Below are 19508 nucleotides of genomic sequence, written 5' to 3'. Positions count from 1 at the left end.
TAATTGCATGAGTTTCCCTAAGAAAACAGGGTTTTAAACAAGAGCTCCATACTTCTTGTAATTCCACATGAATTCCTCTACCCTACATGTGCAAGGGAAGCAGAAAGACACCAGGTTTCAAATGTTGATTCCTGGCTTGGAATATAAGTGATCAGTGTTGACAGTGATGGACTGAAGATTAGATCTTCCTCCCACATGTGGGGTAGTAACCAGTGAAGGTGGAGCAGGACCCAATCAATGCAGCTGTGGCTGAATTGTTCATAAAACAAACAGGATAGGGTTTGGAATACGATTTAAATAGATACAAAGACAAGATGCTTCAAATATATCTGAGATGTCTGTTGGGATGGTCTCCAAATAATGAGAAAAAGTTGGGGATGTGGTTCATTTTTAATAACAGAAAAGGGATCATACTGTGCCTTATTTTTCTAGGCACTGGTTTTTCAATCATTCTGGAGATCTTTCCATGAAGTCTATTCTGTTTCATAGTTAAATAGTATTTCATGATGGACATACAATTATTTATTTAGCCATTCCCTTATTGGTAAACATTTAGATTATCTCTAATTTCTGCTTTTGCAAGTATGGTTGCATTGTGTATTTCTATCTGTAGGATTTCTAGAAGTGAAATTACTATACCAATGGATTGAATATTTTAAATTGTGTTAGTTTTGAAAATCTCCTAATGTTCTGTATTATTACACATTTCTCCCTGCTTTTATTAACATTCTATATTATCAGAATTTTAATGTTTTGTCAATTTAATGTACAAAAAAGTTACCTTAATATTGTTTTATTAACATATATCTGTCATTATGAGTTTAAAGGTTTTTCCATATTTTTTCAGCCTTTAATATCTCTCTGTAGTGAACCACTTCTTTTTTTTTCTCATTTTTATGTATTTTGTTATTCTATAGATAGGAGTTATTTCTGTATAAGAGAGAGTAACAGTTTATCAAATATATGTAGAATATACTTTTCCAACTTACATAATATATATTTATAATAGATGTTATCTGTCTCATTATTTTATATTCATACACCTACAAATATTATAATTAAATATGTATCAAATATTTAAATAAACATCAAAAATGAATATATGGATATTCGTATATCTGAGATAAAATTTCCTTTAATTTTTTAAATATTTTGTTTATAGGATCTTTTACAGAGTAGGCACTTTTCAATTTTGACAATTTGTCAATATTTTTTCTCTTCTGCTTTCCTGACATTCACATTGTACTCAGACAGTTCTCATCCCCTATTTTTTAAGTATTTTTATAATTTTATTTCTTACAAACTTTTTTAAAAAATGTAATATAATGTAATATAATATCCTAATTCTATTTGTTCCCAAATACATAGCTAACTATCACTATTTTTGCAAAGTTTTTCCCTTCCACTGATTCAAAACACCACTTTTATTAGATACTGAATTATCATCTAGAAGTGCATGTGTTTCTGGGCCTCTTTTGCCTGTACCCGACTATATAATTTAATTACTGTTACTTAGAATATATTTTGATGTCTGACAAAGCAAGTCTCTTTTCATTATTATTATATTACCAAATTTCCTTGAGTCTTTTTCAAGAGAAACTGAGAGTCAACTCACTAGTTAGAATTTTTAGACTAATATTCAGGAGAATTAGCATCTGTACACTATTATGTTTTACCCTTCAAGACGGGGTATGACTGTTCATTTATTAACGTATTCTCTTTTATCTTTCAATAACGACAATTTTAGTACATATAGGTTTAGTGTTTTCCATATATTTTACCTTTTTCATTATTTTAATTACTTTTTCTTAGTGGTTACTCCTAGATTATAAGAAAGCTATTGATTTGTGTGTGTTTAACTCTTTTTTAAGTTACAAATGCATAATTCTTTGCAGTCTAGGCTTTATTCTTCCAAGGTAAATCCACTTCTGGATCCAGGTGAAGAAAGTGTTACACAATGTAAAAAGTGATCAATTGATGTCAAATGAGAGAACAGAGAAAAAGGACTGAAGGATGCCATTGAACTTGGCCAGATGAACGTTTTGGTCATCTTGTCAAGAGTGACTTCCAAAGAGAAGTGGAAATAAGAATCTGAGTGGAGAGTTTGGGGAGAGAATGGGGTTTGAGTAAGTGGAGACAACTTGATGAATTTTGTTTTAAAGAAAGAAGAAACCTGAAGGGAAGCAGGAGATCTGGGATGGGTTTCTTTTTCTTAGCTGACTGCTATTCAGCCTATTGTGTCTCATCACATTGGTGAGAAGTTGGTGGGATAGGTGAGAGAGAGGATATTCAGACTTGACTAGCAGGAGGAGGAGGGATCCACTGCACAACTAAATAATGACTTGGACTTTGAAGAAAGAAGGCTTTATCCATTTAGCCAGAATACAGGATACAAAGATAGACAAGTTGATAGATTTGGTGAAGGGAAAATAAAGTAGTTCTTCTAACTGCTTCTAGTTTCTTTCACTGTTTTACTGACTTGATTTTTCATATTTAAGATTTTAATTCATCTGGAATTATCTTATGGTTCAAGTTAGGGGATCACATGTTATATTTGTCCAGGTAGACAGCTACCTGTTTCCATACTATATTTTCCCTGATACTTAGCAATGCCACCTTTGTCCTAGAGGAAGCTCCCTCATCTTTGAAGGCTTGTTTCTAAGTTCTCTATTCTATTCTTCTAGTCTATTTGTGGCAAACTGCACTGCTTTAATTATTATAGCTTTATTGTAAGTCTTCATAATTGGTATAATAAAAGTTTTGCTTAAGATTTTTTTACATAACTTGTAAAAACAACTCTCCTTATTTTTCTACCAAATTGTCTTATTTTTAGTCATCTAAGTATTGTCTGTATCCACATATATATTTTCACTTCTTATTTTTAGTATTATTTAATAATACTCTCTTTTTACCTTGATGAGACTTGCTGGAGGATTTTCCATTGTTTAGTTTTGCGTCTGGTTTTGACTTTTTGCTTTTTTGTCTAGTCAATAAAACACTTTTCAATTTTATTTAATGTCTATTTTTATTTGTTTTTCTCTGTTTTTTCCATTTTCATTAATTTTTTCTTTAAAAAATTCTCTTAGACATGCCTTCCTTCCTTCTAAGGGGAAATTTTTAAATGACTTAAAATCAAATTATAAAAAATATAAAATCAAATTACAAAGGTGAACATGATTTCCCCTTTCACAATATATACATATATCAAATCATCACATTGTACACTTTAAATATCTTTTGATTTTGTCCATTATACCCAATAAAATAATAAAATGAAAGCAAAATAAAATGCAAAATAAAATAATAAAATGAAAGCAAGAAAGTAAACATGATTCCAAAACATTAATAAAGAAAATGCCTCAGGTCAAGAACAATTTTTTTTTTGAGGTACGCGGGCCTCTCACTGTTGTGGCCTCTCCTGTTGCGGAGCACAGGCTCCGGATGCGCAGGCTCAGTGGCCATGGCTCACGGGTCCAGCCGCTCCGCAGCATGTGGGATCCTCCCAGACTGGGGCACGAACCCGTGTCCCCTGCATCGGCAGGTGGACTCTCAACCACTGCGCCACCAGGGAAGCCCAAGAGCAATTTTAAAAAAATTCTCCTGGTGGGCAAGTGGGCTTTATTACATTGAATCATGTTAGTCAATAAGTCCACAATGAGCCTATGTACAGATGGCTTTCTATTGTATGATTTGAGGAGCAACAAAAATAATCTTTTTCCAAAAATATCTCCTTCGATACCTAAACTTGGCATTGCTCCCTATTCCTATGCAGATAACATTCAACTATGAGGTTCTTGGTAATTGGATTCCAATACCAAGAACCTTTGTTCTTCTCAGCAAAGGTTCTCAGACTTCAACATTTCATAACAGTGAATGAGGAAGCTGGATTAAAATGCAGATTCAGAAGATTTAACAAGGGGCCCAAGAATCTGAAATTTAAATAGTCATCCCAGTTGATTATGATACCAGTTATCCTAGGACCTCACTCTGAAAAATACTGCTGTAGAAGATGAAAGGTTAGCCAATCCTTAACCTGAGCTATCTCCCCGTTAACATTTCAGCACCTGACTTTCCATTAGTTTATAGTATACAAAGAACAGGGAAATCTCAGAGAAAGAAGGCATTAGAGTGATGACATTGAACAGGAAGCAGTTTTGATGGTTCCAGACGATGGAAGGATACAAGTTATTTGTGTCTTGGACAGCACTGGCCAATAGAATGTTCTTCAATGATAGAAGTGTTTTATTTGCACACTCTCCAATATAGTAGTCACTGGTCCCATGGCTTTTCAGCCCTTGAAATGTGGCTAGTCCACATTTCATAATTAATTTTAATTAATTTTAATTTTAACCAATATAAGCCACATGTGACAGTGGCTACCTTAGCCAATAGCACAGGACTGCAGCTCTGCCTAAGGCTGGAAGAGGGATTTAGCAAAAAGAAAGTAAATTATACAATTTCTAATTTACAATTTTCCAAAGGTCAGCTTTGTTATTTAAGATCACGGTATCAAATCTTGATATCATGCTACCAGAGAGAGTTGTAAAATTGGTAAAATGTATTTTACTAATAGCTCCGCTATCACACTGCCAGTCAAATAAATTGTCTTCAATACAGAAACCATTGAAGTGTATTTTCAAGAAATCTTAGTGACAGTTTGGCAAATGATAGGCAGAAGAAAAAATATTGGAGGTAAATATCCTTAGTACACTCTTCAAAGTCTTTCAAGCTAAATTTTCAGTGGACATTGAAAATTTTATTGTTTTTAAAATTGAAAAAGATTTTTGAATGAGGAAACTTTATTAGTAATGGTAGTTAACACGGTTATGGAACACCGACTACATGACAAGGAGCATGTTAAGTATTCTACATGTGTTATTTAATTTAATCCAGACAACACCATTAGAAATGCATTGTTATTAATCACACTTTGAGATAAGAGAGTTGAAAATCAGGGAAGTTAAGAAACCTACACAAAGTGGCAGAGCCAGTCAAGCTGAAATAAGAATGAAAACAAGGTCTGTTTACTGCCAGATCATTATGTTATGCTACTTCTTTCTACTTAATCTCGGAGTATTGAGTTTGACAGAAACTTTCCTCAGCTGTTTAGCATTTTTTTAAAAATTAGTTTAAGGAGGTGTGGCCAAGACGGTGGAGCAGAAAGATCCGGAGCTCACATTCTCCCACAGGTACACCAAAATTACAACTATTTACAGAACAACTATTGATGAGAATGACCTGAAGACTAGCAGGATAGATTTTTCACAACTAAAGGGATAAAAAAGAAATCACAACAAGATGGGTAGGAGGGACAGAGATGAGTTTAGTTAAGGCCCACTCTTTTAGGTAAGCAACACACAAAGGGGAGGATAATTACAATTGTCTTATTGAACTCAGTTTGCTAATATTTTGTTCACGATTTTTACATCTATGTTCATCAGTGATATTGGCCTATACTTTTCTTTTTTCTGTGGTTCTCTCTCTGGTTTTTGTATCAAGGTGATGCTAGCCTCGTAGAATTAATTCAGAAGCATTTATTTCTCTGCAGTTTTTTTGGAATAGTTTGAGAAGGATACGTTTTAACTCATTTAAATGTTTGGTATAATTCACCCGTGAAGCCATCTGATCCTGGATTATTGTTTGTTGATAGTTTCTTTTTTTTTTTTAATTTTAAATTACAGATTCAATTCTATTACTGGTAATCAGTCTGTTCATATATTCTACTTCTCCCTATTTCAGTCCTGGGAGATTGTACCTTTCTTAGACTTTATCCATTTATTCTAGGCTGTCCATTTTATTGGTATATAATTGTTCATAGTAATTTCTTATGTTCCTTTGTATCTCTGTGTTTTCAGTTGTAACCTCTCCTTTTTTATTTCTGATTTTACTAAATTGGGCCCTCTCTCTTTTTTGCTTGATGAGTCTGTCTAAAAGTTTATCAGTTTTGTTTATCTTTTCAAAGATGGATTGGAAGAATTACTATTGTTAAATGACCATACTTGCCAAAGCAAACTACAGACCCAATGCATTTCCTATCAAAATACCAATTGTATTTTTCACAAAAGTAGAACAAATATTTCTAAAATTTGTATGGAAATGCAAAAGACCACAAATAACCAACACAATCTTGAGAGAGAAGAACAAAGCTGGAAGTATCATGCTCCCTGATTACAAACTACACTACAAAGCTATAGTAATCAAAACAGTATGGTACTTGCACAAAAGACAGACACACAGATCAATGGAACAGAGTAAAGAGCCGAGAAATAAACTCATGCTTATATAGTCAATTAATCCACAACAAAGGAGGGAAGAATATACCACGGGGAAAAGATAATTTCTTCAATAAATGGTTCTTGGAAAACTGAACAGTTAAATACAAAAGAATCAAAGTGGACTACTCTCTCACCCATGAACAGAAATAAATTCAAAATGGATTAAAGACTTAAATGAAGACCAGAAAGCAAAAAAATTCTAGAAGAAACCATAGGCAGTATGCTCTTTTACATTGGACTTAGCAGTGTTTTTTTGAATATGTCTCCTCAGGCAAGGAAAACAAAAGCAAAAATAAGCTAATTGGACTACATCAAACTGAAAAACTTTGCACAGGGAAGGAAATTATCAACAAAACAAAAAGGCAGCCTACAGAATGGGAGAAAATATTTACAAACAATATATCTTACAAGGGGTTAATATCCAAAATATATAAAGAACAACTCTACATTTAAAAAAAAAACAACCTGATCAAAAAATGGGCAGAGGACCTGAATAGACATTTTTTTTTCAAAGAAGACATACTGATGGCCAACAGAAACATGAAAAAACGTTCAGCTTCACTAATCATCAGGGAAATGCAAGTCAAACCACAATGAGATCTCACCTCTCATCTGTTAGAAAGGCTAGTATCAAAAAGAAAACAAATAACAAGTGTTGGTAAGGATGTGGAGAAAAGGGACTCCTTGAGAGTTTGAGAGCTGGGGAAAGCTGACCTTCAAGAGTGGAAAAAAAGTGGAGCTTCTGAGGGCAATTCTGAGGTAGGAAATGAGGAGAGATGAGATTGGGGAAGAAGGAGAAGAGAGAAAGACCACTGAGTTTTATGAGGGTGGGCCAACATGGATTAAAGGGCCAGTTAGTCCCCTTCTGAGGTAGGAAATGAGGAGGAGAGATGAGATTGGGGAAGGAGAAGAGAGAAAGACCACTGAGTTTTATGAGGGTGGGCCAACATGGATTAAAGGGCCAGTTAGTCCCCTGTGATTGGTAGGACCTTGTGGTTTTAATTAGCCACACCCTTTGCCCAATTTTGTTACTTTGCTGCAGTATAAACTCTGCCCTCTCTCCACCTGCCTCTCTTTAAATTTTATTAAATCTTAATAAATTCACTAATGTTTGCAGGAGTGTTTTTGTTTTCTTTTGGGGGAAAAAAGAAAAAAAAACTTAGTTTCAATTCTCTGCTAGCTCAGACACCCGCAAGTAAAAAGAATGCAAACATCTCCTCCTGACTCACCTTCCACTCCAGTAATTCATGTTACATTGTATTTAGTGTTTTCTCAGGGCATAGAATTTGGGGTTCAAGTCTATTTTAGCCTGCTCTTGGGGAGTAGGAAGGCCTCAGTTGAGATCCAGGTAACATTTTAATTAAGTGTATATTTATTGTTATAAGTAGAATGGGATAGATATCTAACTGCTGGCCCTAAATCCTCCCACAAGTGGATGCAGAATGAGTCTTTTCTAACAGCATGAGATGCAACTGTCAGAAGACACCCAAAGTTTATCTAGTTCAAGTTTCCCTTTGATACTTGAATTCCTCTTAAAACTTCCCTACTATGATCATCTGGGTTTTTTTTCCCTTGAAGTCTTCCAGTAGCATAGAACTCAGTAACACCTGAAGCAGTATATTTCACCTAAGAAACTTGGCTTCTACTCATAGTCATATTTTTATTTTTTGGATCCATATTGAATGATTGAAGTTTCTGGTCTATATGACTGTCAGTAACTTCTGACTCTTCCCCACTCCTACCCTAGTTAACACCTTCTAAATTCCATCAACCATTTCTCTCAGGACATTTTGTGAGGATTTTAGTGATCCTAGTTACATTCCTTAGAATAATTTTCAGTCTTTCTATAACCTTCAAAGTATGATACCCAGATTCACACATAAGTTCTGAAATGCTTTGAACAGCACAGTGTAGATCTGGGTTATCACCTCAATCTCTATGGATACGTCAATCAAGTAACACAATCTAAGTTTTGGTTTAGTCATTCTTCGACAGCCATATCAAATGGCTTAAGGGTAATGTCAGTTTTTACCTGTGTTGCTACTTAACCCTAAGTTTGAATCTGACTGGGTTTTTTTTTGCTCTTTAAAAGTGAATCTTACCAGCCCAATGGAAAAAGAATGAACATCAAAGTTTGAAAATAACCCTTATGCATCCAGTCTACATCATATATTAGCCCTGTGACCTTAAGAAAGTTACTTAACCTCTCTGAAACTCAGTTTCAGTGTTTGAATAAGAGTATGATAACGTCTAGAGGTTTAGTTTTGTTGTTAGACTGAAAAAAATAACATATGTAAAATAACCAACATGATGTCAAAAGTGTAGATATCTTCTGTTTGGGGCAGCATGTTATCTTTGTCCACGGTCAAGTTCATCAACATCTTTCCACATTAATTTTATAATTCAGTGAATTAGCTCTTCCTCCCAGATTTCAGCCTCTATGACATGTAACACAGTTTCAAGTTTTTCATCTAGGTTATTGATAATAATGCTAATAGGACAAAGCCAATAGTGATGTTTTCTTAAAAGGAACCTTCCAAACTTATGTTAATTAATCTTTTACTGATCGGAAAAATGTAAGCAAAATAAGACATCTAAAATTCAGTGAAGCACAAAGGACTTTTCATGCACAAGATGGTCATATAAAGATTGGATGTTATAATATGAGGTAGAATCCAAATGCTTCCCAGAGATTATCTCATTTCATGCTCACAGAAATCCTTTGTAGTAGTTTAAGAAGATATCTCTGTCCCCATTTTACAGAAGAGCTTAAAAAAGGCCACACAAATAACAAGTAATTCATATCTTTTCCTCAATAATTGCAGATCTTTATTTCACTTACCCACTCTAGAATATTACCTAGAATATGCAAAGGTTTGTAGTTTGTTACATCTGCTTCCTCCACATAGAAAAATTAATTCAGTGAGCATCTACATATGCCTGACGTTGCCCTAGGGTATAGAGGAAAGCAGCAAACAAAGGTCTGTGCATGTTCTCATAGGTATTTGAGTAGAATTGAAAACAAGCAACAAATAAATAAAAATGAAAAATGATGATAGATAATAAAAAAGAGAAAAATATCGTATATTAACACATATATGTGGAATCTAGAAAAATGGTACCGATGAACCGGTTTGCAAGGCAGAAATGGAGACACAGATGTTGAGAATAAACATATGGACACCAAGGGGGGAAGGGGGGCAGGGTGGTGGTGTGATGAATTGGGAGATTGGGGTTGACATATATACACTGATATGTATAAAATAGATAACTAGCAAGAACCTGCTGTATAAATAAATAAAATTCCAAAGAAAAAAAAAGAAAAGAAAGAATTGGTGGAAGTGAGAAATTGGGATTGACATATATACACTAATATGTATAAAATAGATAACTAATAAGAACCTGCTGTATAAAAAAATAAAATTCAATAAAAAAGAGAAAGAAAATAAAGAATTTTGATGGAAGTGATGCTCCTTTAAATAAGAGAGGTTGGGAAAACTCTTTGATAAGCTGCCATCTGGGCAGAAACATGTAGAAGCTGAGAATCGCTGCATCCCAAGCAGTAGGATTAGCAAATTAAAAGGTGCCAAAGCGGAAGCATGCTTGCGTTGTTTAAGGAACAGCAAAAAAGTGAGACAAGAGTGGAGTGAATGACAGAGTTGTGGTCGGGGTAGTAGATAGGTCAGATAGGCAGGGAACCACAGCAGGCAGGGGCTTCTAAGCAATGAGATAAAATACGGATTAACCGTCAGAGGGACTTGAACAAAGGAGTCACATGATCTAACCCATATTTTAAAAGGCTCACTCTGGATGCTGTGGTCAACGTGGACTGTAGGAGCAAGGGTAGAATAAGGGAGATCAGTGAGTAGCTACTGCAATAATCCAGGCAAAACTTCATGTTATCCAGACTACAGTGATAATGATGAAGATGATGAAAAGTGCTCTGATTTTTGGATATTTTGAAAGCAGTGCCTCTGTATTTGCAATGGTATTACATGTGGGATGTGAGAAAAAGAAAATCATCAAGAATGATTTTGTCCTGGATAACAGGAAGAATGGAGTTACCCCTTATTAAAGCTGGGAGTCTGTGGAAGGAATCACAGATTTTAAGACAAAATCAGGAGTTCATTTTGGACATACTGAGTTTTGGATGCCTATTACATATTCCACCTGGAAACTATGAGAAAGTTTCCGCATAAGGGTCTAGAATTGAAGTCTGGAGAGGTCTGGGCTACAGAAGAAAAAAACTGAGGCTGTCCAGAGGATGGGTGTTATTTAAGGCCACAGGAGTGGATGTGGTCACCTTGAATGAGAAGAGATAGAGAAGAAAGAGGATGAAAGACAGAATCTGCAAAACTCCCACACTTGCTAGCATCTAGAAGGTAATAGGAAGAAAGTAACGGTGAGTGAAGTTATTTGTATCACAAGCAATTTCTTAATACCATTGGCAGTACTGCTTTGATCCCATCAACCAGTATTCCTAGCACTCCATGCCAGAATACTTGAACTTGTTTAGAGAAGTTGGATGCTCTTAGAATTAGTCACCCATCTTGGCATAGCGTAACCGGAACATTCCCTTGAAAGTTAGACTGCAACGCATGCTTCACTGCTCAGGCTGCCTCCGCGAGAGCCACTCGGGCTGAGTTTAGCTTTGACCCTTCATTCATCTCAAATCCTTGTTTTAGCTAAAACCAAGCTCTTATTCCTCATCCCTGCCACCCATTGAGCAGAGCTCCTGGATGTGTAATTCCCAGGAGACAAAGAATAGAAATAAACATTCTGGTTCATAAGTTTATAAACAATCCATTGTCGTGTTAAAGGCTAAATACATTTAGACATGTGTGGTCACACTGCTTTTTGTTTGCCAATCTCATTTTATATAACCTGGACCAACAAAACCAACAAAAGGGGAAACACACAGGTATAAGGTCAATTCAAGGGTTCAACAAAGTGCTCAAAATGATGGAATCAGCAGATAACATGTTTCATAGGTTGCTAAGATACCTTAATCTCAGAAAAGAATCAGAATTAAGTTTTTGTTAAGAGGTTTATCATTCCCTATCCTGATCCTTTGACAGAGATAGTCTATAGGAATCTTAGCTTAGCAATTATATGGCTGTTATAATTGGGAGAAAGTTAGAAAAGTGGTTTTCACAGAAAGATAATAGCTTAAGAATTTGAGAAGTCACTTGGGGAGAGTTGGGTCATCTTGAAATTGCTTTAGGCATGTTTCAGCCGTTTAGAAGATTTTCTCTTTGTAAAAGAAAAGAAATAAAACTAAGCATCAGTATTCTTCTATGCGGTTTTGTACCTGATAAGCTACTAATGGTTGAGTAAAGCAATCACAAAATCCATTTAATTATTTTAAAATGGCATTAACAAATCTTGTTATCATTTGTCCTGTGAGAAAAATTCAGTTTTGCATGTTGCACATGCTGCTATTCACTTCAAGCTCTCTGATTTACTTTTTACTTGGTAAAGAGAAAAGATGCAGTTTCAAACTTCAATCATTCCAGGCAGTGTCAATAGAACAAATAAAAATATGCAACCATATTGAGTATTCTGAAAATTTTTCGTAAATTTTTACTTTTATATAAACCTATTGAAAAGGATGTAAAACCAAGAGCTCTCATATACCCTTTATTCAGATATAATTATTTACAACTTGCCCCATTTGCTAGTAATTTATTCTCTTTCCCTAGTTCTCTCAATTGATAGATGAGAGATGCAGGGGGAGGAGAGCGGAGTGAGATGTGTGTGCATTTCATTTGAGAGTAAGTTGCAGACATGGGGACATTTTATCCCTAATGTTTCAGTGTATATTTCCTGAGAACAAGGACATTCTCATGCATGACCATGACGCAAAATCAAGATATTTAACATGTATACAATATTATTATCTAATCCACAATCCATATTTAAAGCGTGTCAAGTCTGCAAAAAAGTAAATAACCATGTATGAAAATTGTAAGCTTTTACCAATCCAGGATCCATTCTAAGAGGACACATTACCTTTAGACGTGATGTCTTTTTAATCTCCTTTAATCTGGAATATTTCCTCAGTCATTATTTGTCACAGATGATCTTGACATTTTTGAAGAATACAGACCACGGCTGTTATTAACAAAGAGAGAGGTAAATATGGTATACATGGATCTACATAGACAGTGGCTGTAGCCACTGAGAGGGACTGGGAATAATGATACTCCAATAACCATGTGCACACCTAGCACACATTTATCTTGGTTTGGAAATACCATTTCCTACTACAAGGAGCCAGGGGACCTTGGAGAAATGGCTGGTTTGGGCACTGAAGCTTATATTCTACTGAGAGCAGTAAAAATAAATAAGAGATAAGGAAATTACACAAGATAATTCTAGATTGTGAGAGGTGTTATAAAGAAATAAGGATATGACAATAAGAGAGGTCAACTTTTGTTATGGTGGATAGAAAAGGACTCACTGAGTAAGTACCTGAGACCCAAAGAAGGAAAAAAGGTCAGCCATGCGGAGACTGTGGGGAAAGAATTCTAGGCATAAAGAACAGAAAGAAGACTCTTATACAGAAAGTGTTTGGCTGGAGCAGAGTAGTGTGTGCTACTAGGGGGTCGGGGGGAGTGGGTGTCGGGCTATGCTGAGGAGAATGTGAATCTGATGTTAGATGAGGTTGGAAAAATGGGCATGAGCTGATAAACCAAGCAATTCCGATTTTATTCTGGGTGCAAAGGGGAAGTCTTGGAAAGATTTAACGTGGGTAGTGACATGACCTGACTCACAAGTTACAAAAAGCTCACTCAACCGCTTTGTGAAGAATCAGAAAGAGTTTGAGAATGGAAACATAGCGAGCAGATAGCAGACTACTGTGAAAATTAAGACAAGCAATAGTGGTGGCCTGAACCAGAGGTGTCAGTCAAGACGAAAAGATCTGGGTGAATCAGATTACATTTTGGAGTTACAAACACCACGACTTATGTTAGAATGAATGTGCGAGGTGGCTGAGGAAAGGCATAGGTGAAAGGGTGATGTCCAGGTTTCCATTTTGGGATCATGCTTAGAGAAGATGATCCACTGCTCCATTCTGAGCGCCATACGCTGAGATGTGTTTTAGACACCAAATGGAAATATCAAATACACAGGGAAATTTACAAATTCTAAAGTCCTACGGGATTCTTCTTACCTTTTTGCGAGATAAAAATATAATACTTGAATGAACACATCTGCATCATTTCGTCAAGAATGAAAAATTCAAGGAAATCGGAGTCACCTTTAGATGTTCTGCAAATTTAAAGAGCACTGTGTGCTTAAGAAAGATGAAATATTGAGATTACCTAGAATGATTTAAAGGGGGAATTATGAGAAAAATTAATTTTCTAAGATAGTCTGAAGAGCTACCCTTGAATAAAGGAGAATGTAAGTTAAACATCAGAAAGAATTTTCTGAGCAAGAGTAATTCAAATCAGGATGTCTTTTAAGGGCTTATGAAAGCCCCTTCAACTGAGACATTAAAAATGAGACTGTACAAAGCCTAGTTTAGAAAGGGAGAAAAAGTATACTACAAAGGAGATGGATTAAATGTTCTAATAATGCTTTTAAAAGTATTATTAGTATTTATGAAACCAAATCCAGTGAGTTAAAAGTTCCACCTTTTTCCAGAATAACAACTATAGCTCTTTGTGTAATTTCTCCCAATTGGTGGATGCGAAGTTAAATGGGCCAATGTAATTTTTTAAATGTCATTTCTGGAAGTTTTTATGACACAGAGCAGAAAATATTAAGGTGCATATCTCACGTAAAATGGAGGTGTGCTAAAGAGAGGTAGGAGAAAAATGGTAATGCTCTGGGAAAAAACTAGATTTGCCTCTACTTAAGTGAAGGCAAAATAGATTACAGAAGAGTATAATGCCACATTCCGCTGAAAAAAAAATGTAGTTGTTGTGAGTAAATGAATTCGACCTTAGCTGAAAGAATTTTTATTCCAAAACAACTTTCATAAACACAGTGTGTGTGAATATAATTTCTTCTTAAGAAACTGATATATGATTTCTATTTTTAAGGTTAGATCTTGAAATTACATGTATTTATTGTTTTCCCATTAATCATTATACTTCTATAGAAAAGTTCTTTGGGGTAAATTTTATTCTTGATATAGAGCATTGGTAATCTTTTTTTATTGTACAAGGTCATTCAAAATATTTTTCAGTAAAAATTCTTTTAATATACCATTTCTATGAAGGCAGCAATTTCAATTAAAAATAAATGTAGCATTATTTCTGTATTGATACCCCAATTTGTTTCCAAAAGAATTTGAAGCAGAGTGTAGCATTATGAATCGAGAAGCAAAGCATCTCTGCCATTATATAGCATTCTGCATCAGTAAAAGAAAAGATGTGAGAGCCATTTAAATGCCATGAAGAAAAACATGAGAAAAATCAATGCTGAAATGAGTAATTGAATGATGTTCGCAAGGGCTGAATAGGTCATCATTAGGCTTGACACGATTGCAACAAAATTCCTAGGGTTATTCAACCTAATGTACGGGGAATCCAGTAAGACAAGACATTGCATTTACTGCTTAGATTTACATTGCTTTAAAGAATCAGAATATAGTCATCAAGCTAATATGAAGTGAAGGAAGACGCAATAATCAAACAGTATGAAAATCCAATGACAACAGTGGCCTTGGAATGCTGTATTATAAGGTATTCTTGAGAACCACAGAAAATTGCTTTTTCACTAAAAGTAAGAGCACAGACTTTATACAATAGAACAAAAATAAATTTTAAAAATACAGCCAATAATAATACTTGAGAGAGCTTCCACGTCAGATACTTACAACAGAAAGTTCTACCTAGACAGTGAAGATACACAACATTCCCTAGTACATGATGACAGGTGCAGCCTCCCGGATGATTAAGATTTAATAAATCTTATTTTATGTAACCAAAGCAAGGAAACCCACTTCAGGCATTGCATCCAGCCAGAAACTCCCTGAGACTAGACTGTTGCATCTTTCCTCTCCTCTCAATACTGTCGTTACATCCAGATAACGAAAAGCAGAGCAACACCATAGCATGCCTCTCTTTAGGCCTATTTCAGTCATGTTATATGAGGCTCTCTACTTTCAAACTACATCATCTTAGAAAGGAGTTCTGTTTTTAAAAAATGAAGCAAAATTGTAAAGGTATGTTGAATATTTCTAGTAATGCAAAACTTATATCCTTCTTGTAAGGCGAACTCTTCCATTGATACATAGCAATGATAATTAGGGGAAAAAACCGCCCAGGGGGTTGTCAAAACGTCCCTCTCTACAACTCTTGCATATTATTCCTATTGCTTTTTTAAAGCACTATAAGCAATGTGCCTAATCTCTTCTCTAGAAAGAATTTTTTAGATATTTGAAGACAGCTGTTATATCCTCAGTCTTTGCTTTTTTAAACACGAGTCTCACCTTTTTAAACCGGTAGAGTATTGATTCTAGAACCCTCCCCATGGCAGCAATCTCTCCTTGATATGCGCCAGTGTGTACTTCTTGGTATAAACCTCTGCTGACAAGAACCACAGAACACGCACCAAATGTGTTTTCCCAAGGCATGATCATTTTCTTTTCTCTTGGCATGCTTACCCTGTTAATATTAACAACATTAGCATTAACAAACAAAACATTAACAACAGAAAAAGCAAGCAACTGGATCCCCTCATTTTATTGTTGGTTTATTGAGTTTGCTGCCAACAAAAAAACCCTCATTCATTTTTACCGTGATGTTCTTCTATGCAAATTTCCTACAGCCTTTCAATGTACACTCCCTTTTCAAGCTTCCACTCAAGCCTTTATATTTAACCCAGAAAACAGTTGTGATATGCTTTAGTTCTAATTAGGTCTTCCAACGGAATTCTCTTGTGCCCTCTCTCTCTCTCTCTCTTTCTGTCTTTATCTCCGTGTCTCTCAGTCTGGAGTCATCTGTAAATCAGAAAGACACACCTTCACTTTTTGTGTGGAACAGATGAGGATAAGGTGAGGGCTGGGCAGTCTGCCTCTAGAGACTGTGCCAGGACGATCTGCATATTCCAGGGTGTTCCAACGCAATATTACTAGCCAGCCAGCATCTTCTTTTCTGCAGAAATTTAAGTCAATTCATTATAAGACAACTGCTAATATCGTTACATTTTCTGTACGAGGAGCAATTAGTTTACCGTGAGCTGGAAAATGCATATACTTATCCAAGACCGTGTACTGCAGTGTTTTAACTGAAAACTAGTGTAAAGTATTTCAGGATCTACATTTTCAGGACTAGATTTACCTGGAGCATGTCATCCATCCTGCCCCTCATTTCTAGACCCAAACTAATGCTAGACAGGCCTGAAATAAATTATTCTGGAGATGTTCATATATCAATAAAAATGCAAATTATGTCCTCAAGTATGTGTTTTAGATTCTGCTTTAAGAAGAATCACAATTTAGATATGGAAAGCTATAGAGAGTATGAGTAAAATTGTTGCCATCTAATAAAAATATTTTTCCAGGTAAAGTAACTTTTAAAAACCTTTCAGACTTTGGAAGAAAGCCTGGCTAAGTCAGAAAAAATCAACTTCTCTTTGGAATGGATTTGATTTATGATTGTTATTCTAATCATTAATTACAGTTCCCTCCTAGCCTCTAAGGCCTTAAAATGGAAATCTGGAAGTCACAATTCTATTTCCTGTTCAAATATTATTTTCTATTAGGTCCTGGCCTCTTTAAGATGATAACCTAAACATAGTTAATTTATTCCTGTCTACCTCAAGTTATGCTATTTTGTGCGGGCAGAGAGGATTAAATAGAGGAGAAATATATTATAAAAATCATCTTTTAGGTATTTTTATTATTATACATTCAAGCCATGTTTATGAATTTTTATAGATTTTTATTTCTGAATTATCCACATTTTATAGAATTTTAGAATACTATTTTTACATTCTAAAACAATTTCTGCTGAAAACTCTAAGTAAATTCACATTAAGACAAGTAAAATAAATAACATGCAATCTAAAACATTTTATCATTTGTTATTTGAGCAGTTGTAGTAAAATCACCAGAGAGGAATATGTAGTTGCAACCATCCACTGTATCTTCAAGATGCTCAGCAACCACGAAATGAATTTCACATCAAGACCATAATGAGAAAAAAGATTCCAGAATAATTTCCTCTTTCTTGAATTGGATATGAATGAACAGAGAAGGCAGATCATTTCTAACAACAACATCTCATCCAATGGACTGAATCCTTACAATCTTTGTATTAGGAGCCAACATTGGAAAACCTTGTGCAATCTTTTTGACATGGTCAGGTGATACTTATTTTGAATATAGTCTATTTTTTTCAGACAACAACAACAATATCTGTTTAGTCTAGTTTTGTTTGTCTTACAAGTGGAAGAATAATAACAACCTTCTCAAATGAATAAGAAAGCAACCTTCCCAAATTCTCCTGTGAACTATTTCCAGAAGAAATGGTGGTATTTTTGTTATCCTTTCCCCATCTTCCAGCAGGTCATGTATAATTATAGCTGTTAACTCTGTGACCATCCACCAATATCTTTTCTGTGACACAACCCTTCTTCCATCAGTTAAATGAAGAACTTTACTTTTTTGGTCTTTGTGCATAATATTAGTATTGGTCTTAACACCTTGTGTAATGGTTAGTTGTAAATACGGCTGATACGATGGAATCAAGTTGCTACCTTCTTACTAAGGACGTGTCATTTATCTTCTTTAAGCCTCACTTTCTTGTGCATAATGTGGGAATATTAATGGCCTACACCTCATAGGGATAAATACGTATTGAATCAAATAATGAATGTAAATTGCTTGTTAACAGTGCCTGACATACAGTAAGTACTCAATATATCTTTCTTATCATTTATAAAAATATCCACCGTGCATGACACACAGTATATAATCAACAAATTGGAATTTAGGCCATTTTTAATCATTCGCTTACTCTGTATCCCTTCCAGCTTTATGGATTCACCTAGTACTTGATATATAGCTATGGTTTGCATGGCTTTATATTAGGGTTCCCTAATATATTATGGTTCTCCTGGGTGTTTCCCTTTACATAAAAAGAACAGGTTATGTGGTGAAAGAAGTTTGGGAAATGCAGGACAAATTAAAAGAGCTTTCTCAATTTCATTCATATGTTAATGTGCATGATAAATCTCCAATAGCCGCTCTGCAGCTTTCCTAATACCTACTTGACCACACGCTCAACTCCCACATTCACCACGTTTCCTTAAAGCAGTTTTCCACTGTCGCCTATAACTATTATCTGCTTACTTAGGTTTTTTTTTTTTTTTTTTTTTTTTTTTCCGGTACGCGGGCCTCTCACTGCTGTGGCCTCTCCCGTTGTGGACCACAGGCTCCGGACGCGCAGGCTCAGCGGCCATGGCCCACGGGCCCACGGGCCCAGCCGCCACGCGGCATGTGGGATCCTCCCGGACCGGGGCACGAACCCGTGTCCCCTGCATCGGCAGGCGGACCCTCAACCACTGCGCCACCAGGGAAGCCCGCTTACTTACTTAGTTTTTAATGCCTTGAGACATTAGATGCGTACAGGTTCATCAAGGGAAGAGGTTGGCTTTCCAGTTGCCCTTATATCATTTTGCAGTACACCATCTGGGCTGGTGTGACCTTGGGGGTTTTATCTTTTTACATCAACCTGGCTTAGAGTGTTGACTGAGAGAGCCACCTGCTTCTCACGTGCTTCTCAGAGCCAGCAGTGTGGGATTCTCTTAAATATAGGACCTCTGCTATTGTTCACAACCTCTTTGAATATCTGTGTGGCTCTTTGGCACTGGGTTAAGGAGCAGAAATCACTGTCCATGAAGAAAATCGCTGCGCCTTTCCTTCTCATCCATTCCCATTCTTCAGACTAGAAGTGCTAGCCTCCCTGTCAAGTTCTCCACTGGAGGACCAGGTTTTGCGTAAGGAAATCTAACCTAACAGAAATCCTATGGGATTTGCTCCAGAAATTCCTAAGTAGGTGATCTCTCAAGGGTGGAATTTCCTACAAGAATCAGTCCACTGCCTGATCTCACTAGGGATTCTAGTGACCCAAAATGATAGCACAACCTACATCCCTCGAGGGAGTCTGAAGAATAGGTTTATGAAGACCCTGCGTGAAATCTTTTCGTCTACAAAAAGTCCCTTGAGTTGTATTTAAAAAAACCTGCAAAATAAGAGTCTTGTATATAGGA

This window comes from Physeter macrocephalus, chromosome 15 (genome assembly GCF_002837175.3).
Source record: "Physeter macrocephalus isolate SW-GA chromosome 15, ASM283717v5, whole genome shotgun sequence".
In the NCBI taxonomy this organism is placed as follows: domain Eukaryota; kingdom Metazoa; phylum Chordata; class Mammalia; order Artiodactyla; family Physeteridae; genus Physeter; species Physeter macrocephalus.
Note: the sequence above shows the minus strand (reverse complement) of the source record.